At 40.6% G+C, this 10,395-nt stretch overlaps 2 long non-coding RNA genes across 2 annotated transcripts; both read right to left on the bottom strand.

The window, feature by feature from the left end:
• Positions 1–345: 345 nt before the first annotated feature.
• On the bottom strand, positions 346–2,713 carry LOC120722255. Its single transcript, XR_005693389.1, has 3 exons — positions 2,523–2,713; positions 728–762; positions 346–600 (listed from the first exon to the last, which is right to left on the bottom strand). It is a non-coding gene; the product is annotated as an uncharacterized LOC120722255 (long non-coding RNA).
• Positions 2,714–4,028: 1,315 nt separating this feature from the next.
• Positions 4,029–8,203, bottom strand: LOC120722254. The gene is made up of 3 exons (XR_005693388.1): positions 7,936–8,203; positions 7,181–7,851; positions 4,029–7,093 (listed from the first exon to the last, which is right to left on the bottom strand). It is a non-coding gene; the product is annotated as an uncharacterized LOC120722254 (long non-coding RNA).
• Between the last annotated feature and the right edge of the window lie 2,192 nt (positions 8,204–10,395).

The raw sequence follows: 10,395 nt of genomic DNA, 5'->3' as shown, positions 1-10,395 counted from the left end.
ACAGAGTCGAGAGAGCCGGGAACTTGTGAGGTGTACATGTCCTGGTGAGCCTCCACCGTTTATAGGTGGGTGCAGCCTCGACTGTACAGAGACAGACCAGACCAGCTGCACACACAGACACTTCAAACCCATCTGAGGACAAAAAACATATACTTACATATATATATACATCTTACTATTAAAAATATAATAAAGTTAGGGTTCCTTTACAATGTCAGAAGGAGGGAGGCACTAAGGCACCGCCTTCCGCCCCTCGACGCCCTCGCGGTGCCCCCTCCTTCTGACAGGAACTTCCTACAGACCAGGTATGAATGATGCCTGAGTGGACATACAAAACTCACAAGTTCCTGACTCTCACGGCTCCTATGCAGAGGGTTAGTCGAAGAAGGAGGTGCATCGCGAGGGGCGTCGGGGGACGGGGGACTGTGCCTCACTGCCCTCCCCTTCTACAAGAAACCACTCTTCAACAGAGTCGAGAGAGCCGGGAACTTGTGAGGTGTACATGTCCTGGTGAGCCTCCACCGTTTATAGGTGGGTGCAGCCTCGACTGTACAGAGACAGACCAGACCAGCTGCACCACACAGACACTTCAAACCTCATCTGAGGATAAAAAACATATACATACACATATATATATATATATATATATATATATATATTCAAACCTCAAGGACAAAAACCAGAGGACAAAAACTACAAGAACAACATAAATATGGAGAAAACTAACCTTAGAAACATGCAGGGTGACAGGAGACAGCAGCACTGCAGACATGAGGACAGGCAGACAGTTCAGGCTGTGTGACAGTCAAGTTCACTCCTATATATGACCTCCTATCGCAGAATGCGTTACTGTGACAACGGAGGCTTTGTGCTTTGAAGTGTGGTGATTGGTGACGTCATTGGAACGGCCTGTGATCTTACGTCACACTAGCCCGGATAAATTTGAAAAAGGTGTTTTCGTCTGAAAACGCTCGTGTCCAGACTACCGTTTTCACAGAGTTGTGCGTCCACATTGAAAACGCTGACGCTTACGTTCCAGTACTGCGCATGCGTGAAACGCAAGGTGACTCGACCTGCCTCATTTCTGTCTGCCGTTTATCCGATTGTTCAGTCCGACATCACTAGCCGTGTCTGGGTCTAAACTCCGCTGCAGGTCCATATAGCAAACGATCACTATGGCATTACTGAGAGTTGAAAAACTGTCTAAAGTCTTTCATCTTTAATAAAATGATCAGCGTTCTGGTCTACCAGGTGTAACAATTCAGTTTAACATCCAGGCATCCATGAAAACGGAATTTATGACATTTAACGGTGTTAGAAGTTAGCAGGGAGTTAGCTCGCTAGCTTCTATCTAGAATTTAGAATAGCCTTTATTGTCATTGTACAGAGTACAATGAAATTTGAGTGCCACTCCCTTGGTGCAAGTTTCAATAATAAATATAAATGTAAAATATAAAAAGTACAAAAAAACAATCGTAAGTACTCAAACATAGTATGTACAATATATACAGGATAGCAGCATTAATATAATGACAGTATGAATAGCAGCATAATATAATGACAGTGACGGTATGGAATAGGTTCAATTGTTTTTGTGCTTATTTACTACGGTGGTAGCTCTGGGAAAGAAGCTATCTAAATACAATATAGCATGTCCTGACTGCGGGGTTTTGGAAACAAATTAAAACGTACAGCTCTGCTATCACTTCCAGCATAAATGAAGACAGAAAACTAAACAGCAGTGACGTTTGTAGGGTTACTGAAGTTGGGCTAGCTGGTATATAATGATGTGCTACGTGACCGCTAGCGACACAGCTATGTTAGCATAATATAAACAAGCTAACTTTTTTTCCACTCGATAAAAGTTAACGTGAGTGTTCTCGGTGGTCAGAAACAAATGTAATCGCATGGCAGGATGCTGTAAAAGGACCAAACTTCAGCCAGGAGAACAACTGAGATAATCCATCCACAACACGAGGTTAGTCATTCATATACTGCTGCATGGGCTGGGCTGTAGTTACATCGTAAGGTTTTAAAAACTGAGCTTAAATAAATGATTAGTGGTAATAAAAGCCGAGGTAGGTCAACAGTGATCACTGACTGAGCTTTTTGAGATCAAATAGAAGAAAATAAATAACATTAAACATGTTAACAACACAAAAGCCATATTAAACGTAGACTACTTTAGACCCGGAAGTAGGATTCGTCGCGGCATCACTGAACAACCGGATTTACTTCGGGCTCTTTGAAACGTCGCGGCAAAATGTCGAGGAAAAGGGACGAGTTCTTTTAAATGGACTAACAATGAGGTGGAGTTGTTGCTGCAAGTAATACAAAAGTACAAAGTTGCAAAAGCGATTGAGAATTAAAGAATTTGAAGAAAAGCTATCTGGAGCATGTACAAACTGATATTAATCTTTAACGGGGCTGTCACAATTTATCACATGATTGCATCACTTGACTACGCTATGTCCACATGTATGGGTATTTTTGAAAACGTAGATTTTTCTATGCGTTTGTACCTTTCGTCCACACGTTTCGGCCACTGAAAACGGAGAGTTTTAAAAATTCCTGCCTGGGTGGAGATTTTCAAGAACTCCGTTTTTGCGTTTACTATGGACAAGGAAAACGGAGAAAACGCAGGGTCAAAGGTGTGCGCCTTTTTTGACGTCACACTGTGCGCCAAGTTATTGTTTCGGTGAAATTAATTTCTACAATGACAAAATACTGTTAATTTTACTCTCTGTAGTGTTTAAATGCTTACATACACAGACAGTTACTGTCCCTCCACACATAGGACTCAGTTCTGCTTCTTTGCGCCGCCATCTTTGTTTACTCTTTCCCGCCCAGGCGTCTGGACGTCTGATTGGCCAACATTTCTACACGGTTAGGAATATATCGCCACCTGTTGTTTTGGCATGCTCCTGGCAGCATTTTCCTTCGTTTTTGGTGTTGAGGTGTGGATGGGATTTTTTAAAAAAACGAAAAATCTCAGTTTTCAGAAATACGTGTGGACGTAGTCTACAATGTATCATTGTTTTTAAAAAAGGCTCCAGTTCGCTTTCCACAATGCTACGCGAAAACGGCGTCAAATGTCTACGCTTTGGAGAGCGTTTTCAAAACGCTGCGCTTTCCTTGACCGAAAACGCTGTCTCAGTGTGGACGGAAGGCCAAAACGGAGAGAAAAAGATGCGCATCTGAGTGATGAGTCATGATAGCATTACAGGCTGTTCACTTTTAAGTGTGGTAATTAGAAATATTGCAAAATAAAATACACACAAATATACTGTAAGAAAAGGCTTTTATTTTTTAGTATATGCTGAATTATCAGTTTCAAAGCTACTCTACCAGAGTTTCACTAAAAAATGAAACAAAGGATAAGTTTTAACCCTTTCATGCATGAATTATGACAACCTCTCAGCGAATAGCTTCTCTAAAATCAATAGAAACCCAACATTAAGCTCAGCTGAAGGTCAAACTGCAACAAAAAATCTCTTTAATCAACGAACAGAAATCCCAGTACAGTACAGTTCCTTTGTATCGTGCTGCTGCCACCTGCTGCTCTGGGGTGGGAACAACAACACTTTGGATTTGCGTTCGTTATCAGCAACAAATGAGTTTTACTTTTGAGGCTGCAGTTTTTAGTTATGTTTATTTGTTGGATCCCATCAGTTTTTCTTCGAAGAGCCGAAAGACTTTCAGTTACTTATGATAAACTGTTTGCCTTATACAAACAGATAAATACAGAAAACAAAGAAGAAAACAAAGCTTGTATTCTATTTGATTTTCAAGATATTGAACTTTATTTTTTCTATTTCACCGAGTTCTTTTTTCCATGTACTTTTTGTCCAATAATTTTTTTAATAATCAGATTAATGTTTATTTTAAAATTAAGAATTATTTATATTTTTTATATTTGCTATTTACTGAGCTGAAACATCCTTCTGTGTAGTCATGTAACACATTATTTTAAAATAATATATTTTAAACAGGTGGATGCAGGAATTAAGAGTTAAAACAGAGTCTTGTTCCATTTAAGCTATCTTTATTTCACATTTATTTGTACACAATAAATACAGTTAAACATCCATGGGTGTGTAAATACGACGCCTGGCAGCCTCCGCATAGCCGACGCTGTAAAACGTGGGAGTTTTTACGTCCTTTTTAAAAAAAATGAATTTCAGATTCTGACTTGATGCATAATCAAGACCAGTAAACAGGTTAACAAAAAATTCTCTAATGGAAAAGAAACTTTAGTTATTCTTTTAATACAACAGGGTAAATGCAAACTTCAAAAATAAGTTTGATGTCATTCAGATCTCAAGGAGATCAACGAGAACGCAGCGTCACGGCTGACGGATACCTCTTTTCCTCTGATCAGATTCAGCTACAGTTTAATTGTTTTTGTTTTCTTAAAATCCTAATTCTAAAAACAAAAAAGGGGAAAAAAGCTGTGCCATTACTTGCACAGATATCCATCTCCAAGCTCTCCGTAAACTATCAATACGATCGATAAGTCATATCTCAATCAAAGACACTACAATGGCTATTTACGGCTAAATAACAGGAAGTATTGATACCAATATGGCTGGTAAACAAACATCAAACAGGAAATATTGACCAAAACATCCACTATACTGAAAAGGAATAAGAAGACATCAGAAAGTGCTTCACTATAGATTTTAAACTGGACAGCTAGCAGCTCAGGATGGTTTCCTCCTTAAAAATAAAAGGCATCTTTAAACTGCACATGCTCAGTGTAAACTGTCCTCCCCAACAGCGACTGTTACTGGCATCATTAGTGTCGTAAAAACAGTTTTTTTTTCTGTATTATGCAACATAAAAACAAAAGAGCTAGACTGTGTATTTACGTGCTATGTTTCCCACTTTAAACTTTTCCTAAACATTAGAAGGGGAAAAAAAAGATAAGGGATCCAAAACAATCACAGGTAAAAATTGCCACTTTTCCCTTGTTTGTGTAACCGCGAGCGGTCACGTGTGTCGGCGGAGAGGGCCAGCCTCTTTTCGAGACTTTTGGTTTGCTCACAAGTGCAGCTCTGTTGCATAGACGTGAATCTGATGGTGGTAACAAAGAGCTACGACGTGAGACATAACGGGGGCGAAATCATAACTATAACATAAAAAATTCTTTCTTCAACCCATAAACGAGGAGAAATTCTGCAGCTAAGGCATCCATAACACGATCAGTTAGAAGTGATGTTTTCCGACGAGCTGAACTTATCTGTTTTCTTGCAGAGACTTTAATGTGAAACCGGAGCCAGGAGGCAGTTTATCTTAAACATCATCGACTAATGAAGCCAAAAAAGAAGTGAAAACATGTGCAATACCCATGTGGAGCACGGGCAGCCTAAAGATCGCTCAGGTGAAAACAGAAAATTGATTTATGGTTTGCTGATGATGTAATTAGCGATTATCAGACTATTTTTGCCGATTACTGCTCACAATTTCTTTGTATTTTGACTTCAAACAACATTTTTTTTTTGCGATTAAGTGTCAACAGAGATACAGAAAAGTGGTTACACCTAAAAAGCAAGGTCACTGAAGGCAGCGGTGTGGTTGTACAATGGTGCTGTAACCTTGTCCTGTCACCAGGGGGCGACGTCAAAATATCTGCTGTTGTCTTGTTGGCCCTTGGCTTACGGTGCATTCCAGATTGAGTCGGAAGTCGGAATTCCTGAGCTCCCAGTAGTAATTTTCATCAACTAGTATTTCCTTCTTGGAAAGTCAGAGCAGCCTCAACAATCCAAGATGGTGACAGAGAACATAAACATAATCTGCTCTGTCACTCACCTGTATTTGTGACTCATGATATAAGCCACACGCTAAGCACTTACCACATTCTATCAATGAACGTGCTGCAGCTAAAATAAATCCCATCTTACTTTGCTTTTCTGACTTTCCTGCTGGAATGCACAAACTCGGGAATGACGTCACTGCCAAAAAGGACCACAGACATCAGAACATTGACACAGCTGCTAGGTTGGGAAAGTGAAGCAACAAAAAAACTGTACTCTATTTACAGGCCACCAGGGGGCGACCCCTGCGTCTGTAAAAGACTTCTGGTCCTATAGAGGTCTCTGGGACCTCTGTGAACATGTGTTCAAGGGTTCAGTTTCTCATTTCAGAACACAGCTGAAATAATCAAGACTCACTGAAGGGGTGTGAAATGTGTCTAAATCTAGGGAACAGAGGCCTGATCGACGATATGTTCTGCAGACTCGTGTCTTTGTTCATAAACAGAAAAGGTAAAACACAAACGCTTCCTTCAGTTTGACCTCTCAAAGGTCAAGGTCAGTCCAGTCTAACATGTTTTACTTTAACATGAAACGCTGCTTTGACCGAGTCTCAAACAACAGAAAATCCAGGGTCTGCTCATCAGCTAACGGCTCAGTTTTATGCTGTCGGTGCGTTAAATATCATGAAACGCCTCATTCAGTCAGCTGCATGTTCTTTAGAACCAAACTGGCTGCTCGAACTGATGAATGATACCACACTGAGCTCTCTGCAAGGGAACGAATGAGCTCGACTCCCTAAAATATCAGCCAGCGAGTCCAAACACACTGATTTTTACTAACGGATAAAATGATGTTAACTTTTCTATCAACTTCTTTTGCTCGTTATCACCTTATTAACTGTTCGGGGGTGAGAATGAAGCCTTGTACAAACTCTGGGTAAAGTAGTGTTGAGAAACGAGAACACTGAACGGGAAGTTAAAAGAAAAAGGCGCAGCGGTGTTCCTTCTCCGAGTGGGGGGGCTTCTTCCGTCTCCAGGCGTCTTCAGGAGTTTTTAAGTTTCCTTGGGTTTCCTTTGGGAGTGTTTTTACGAGTCCCTGCTCGAGGGGGTGCCGCCTTCACACCAGTGTGATCAACCTCCTCTCGCCGCTTCACCTGCCCGTGAGGATGCTGCTTCGGGGGCGGAGGTGCAGCGCGTACCTGTAAAAATCCACCGGCTCAGTTAAAATGAAGATAAAAAAAGTCTGCTGTCATTTACGTCACCACAGAAGGTTTTACTCACGGGTCGGATGGTGCCACCGCCGCTCTCCGGGTATTTGGGGGGAGCTTTGTGCTGGACCTGAAGAGGGCAGAGGAGGCAGATTATTATTCACACCAGCCTTTTTTGTTACAGATAACCACTCACAGACAAACCAGAGATTCTCACTGTGAAAGGGGCTTTTGTGTGGAGCCGGCGGCAGTCTGTGGTGTCCGTTGTGATAGGAGGGTGGTCGGCCAATGGGAGAGGCTGTGGCGCTGCAGGGACTCGACACTGGAGAGGACACGGTGGGGGTCTGAAGGGGGCTGCTGTGGAGAGGTCCCGGCTGGAAGGGACCACGAGGGGAGCGCTCGCACTGAGAGAGTGTGGACGGGGAAGCCTTCAACACAAACAGTGGACAGGTGTGCAAACTTTAATATTTTATATAAAATAAAAAGAAATAAATTATTTAACAACACAGTACTTAGTGTCATAAATAAGTTGCTACAGTAGATTCGTACTGCGCTGATGTAGAGGCAGCTGATCCGGGGGGGGACACAGTGTGTGTGTGTTCAACCAGAAGAACTTTAATTGTGTAGAACATGAAATTTAGTGGCTAAGTCACTGTGAGTCTACCTGTGTGCTGCCGTCTCTTTGCCCATCTCCACTCTCGCTGGTCACGGTGAGATCCTCCACAAGAACTGCGGGGACCACACCAACAACGCTGTTAAACTCGCCCTCCCAGAAGCCATCGTCCTCGTGGGTCTCTCTGCTCAGGATGCGGATGATGGCGCCTTCTGGGAACGACAGCTCATCTTCCGTTTGTCCCGCGTAGTCGTACAAAGCCTTTGCGAATGAAACTGCAACACAGACAGTGGCAACGAGGGTATTAAACAAAGCAGGAAATCAAAACTCCGATATTATCTGGTGGAGGCGGATCTCACCACTGGAGTCTCCATTGACGGAGCCGGTTGGGAGTTCGGTTTCAGGTTCGGTGGAGTTGCTGGAGGAATGGGATCAGGCGTCCAGCGACTGCAGCATGCTCAGCAGGCTGTTGGAGGAGGGCAGCTGCAGGTATTTCTCCGGGACGTAGCCCACCTGTCCGCTACGGTTTCTGGCCTGGAAAAACAGACAATGCACACAGACGATGACAACAGCCAAAAATGTTTCAACAGGAAAACTCCTAATGAGAAAAAATAAAGTCAGATGTAAAGAGTAGGGCTGTAACAATATCACTGCATCATCGCCAGAATCTAATAACAGCCACAAAGAGAATAATAGGAGAGCTTTTGTTCTGTCTTCCTGAATTAACAAGACATCTAAAATCCTAAACAAGCCTCTGCTGAATTCATGAAGCTTGATTTCATGAACACCGGTGGCCTCCTCTTCTGCTGCTTAGCCTACTTATTTTCATTCAGATTGAAAACACTCAGAGGTATTGGGATCTCTCTCTCTCTCTCTCTCTCTCTCTCTCTCTCTCTCTCTCTCTCTCTCTCTCTCTATATCTCTATATATATATATATATATATATATATATATATATATATATATATATATATATATATATATATATATGTATATGTGTGTATATATATATATATATATATATATATATATATATATATATATATATATATATATATATATATATATATATATATATATATATGTATGTGTGTGTGTATGTACTGAAGTGCAAATTAAAAGTAGAGGTTGTGCATTTATTTAGGAAGATAAACAGTCTGATAAAGTCGGAACAAACACGAGCTGGAAATAGTCCCACGGTGAGGAAATGCGACGACACATCTGTAAATAAAAACTAAAAATGGGAAATAATCTAAGTTCCTGTGCAGGGCAAGGAGTACAGTACAAAGTCAAGAGTTCACTGTTCTGCCTTCAGGCTCATAGTTCAGACTAACAAAGATAAAGACCAATCACGCAGGATTTATTATGTTTCCTGCTTTGACTTCTTACCCAGACTGTTCCATAATGTGTGTGCAGCACTTTTGTGATTAAAATCTATTTAAATTAGTTGTTTATTTCAGTGCAGACAGATTATTGACACTCAAACAATGGAGCTACTTTGTCTGTTACTTACAAATTTTTAGAAAATTAGAAAAATTTGAACATTTTTTTCCTGCTTGTGTATCAATTTAGAGGAAAGGTCATCACCCAGCTTCTCAAGCTTCATACTCCAGTGATCATGAATGTCTAAAAAAAAAAAAATCTTTTCTGCATCTGGTATTGTTGAGATGTTTAACTCTGGACCAAAAAGGTGGATCTGCTCTGCCTAAAGCCGCTTTGAGCATCAAGGTCCTGAGCCAAGTCCAGTCCGGGCTTTTGTGGCCACGGCCAGCTCAGCTTTCAGGATGCCCGTGAGCTGCTTGTTCCACTCGTCTGATTTTGTATTGATTGTTGTCTAAACAAATTAATCTGTCATCTGTTGAGCTTTGTTCCACTTCTCAACAATCTCCTCTGATCTGTTTTCATTACAGCATTTTATCTGTGGTTTCCAACCTGTGCAGTTCAAACCTGAAGGATCCACATTTCACTTCACTTTTCTGTAGAAATTGATTTTCCGGTAAACTGATTAACACCTCCTGCCAACTAAATTAGTCAAACACGAACCTTATTTTATGCTACAAAATTTGTATTAAAAGCAACCCAAACACTTTGAGATTTGGATTTTAATAGTTTCAAAAATTATTCTTCAAGTTTTACTTGAACATTTTAGAGAAATCATGTTAAGTTCAAAATTTTTAAGGTTGGGGATTTCATTCCATGCATAATAAATACGAGTTTATTTTCCCCAATAATCACTAAAAGCAATCGCATGTGATATTTTATGCATTTAATAATGAATAACAAGAGAAAAACATCAGTATTTACCGTGTCTGAGTCGACAGGCTGGAACATGAAGTCTGGTGCTTGCTGGAACGCCATGTTCTTCTGCACAAACAGCTGCTGGTGAAACTCCTGCAGAACCTGCATGCGTTTCAAGGGAACAGACAAAAATATACATATATACTTATTTAAGGTTTATCATAAGCTTACAAATCAGCCCATGTCTAAACCTGCATAATTAACACTTAGTAAAGCCTTTAGGGTTCAGGCTTGCTCCCTATTTAGTTTTAATTTCTTCCCCACATTTATTTCTATTTAAAATTAACTTTAAAAAAAAAGACCTCCAGCTGAATGAATTGTGGCCAGTGATCCATGTAGCTTAGGGCCACATTTATAATTTTTTATTTTCCATTACTCTGTCAGTTTATTTCTGTTGTATGAAGTTATTTGATTTGCTTATAAAATGAACCCAAATCAGCTTTTTATTATTTTACACAAGTCAAATAAAAGAAAACGCCAATAACAATTAAGAGAATGACCATAAAGCCGTTTCTGGTTAC

Source organism: Simochromis diagramma, unplaced genomic scaffold (genome assembly GCF_900408965.1).
Source record: "Simochromis diagramma unplaced genomic scaffold, fSimDia1.1 OVJJ01000618.1, whole genome shotgun sequence".
NCBI lineage: Eukaryota > Metazoa > Chordata > Actinopteri > Cichliformes > Cichlidae > Simochromis > Simochromis diagramma.
This window is presented reverse-complemented; position numbering and strand designations above follow the sequence as displayed.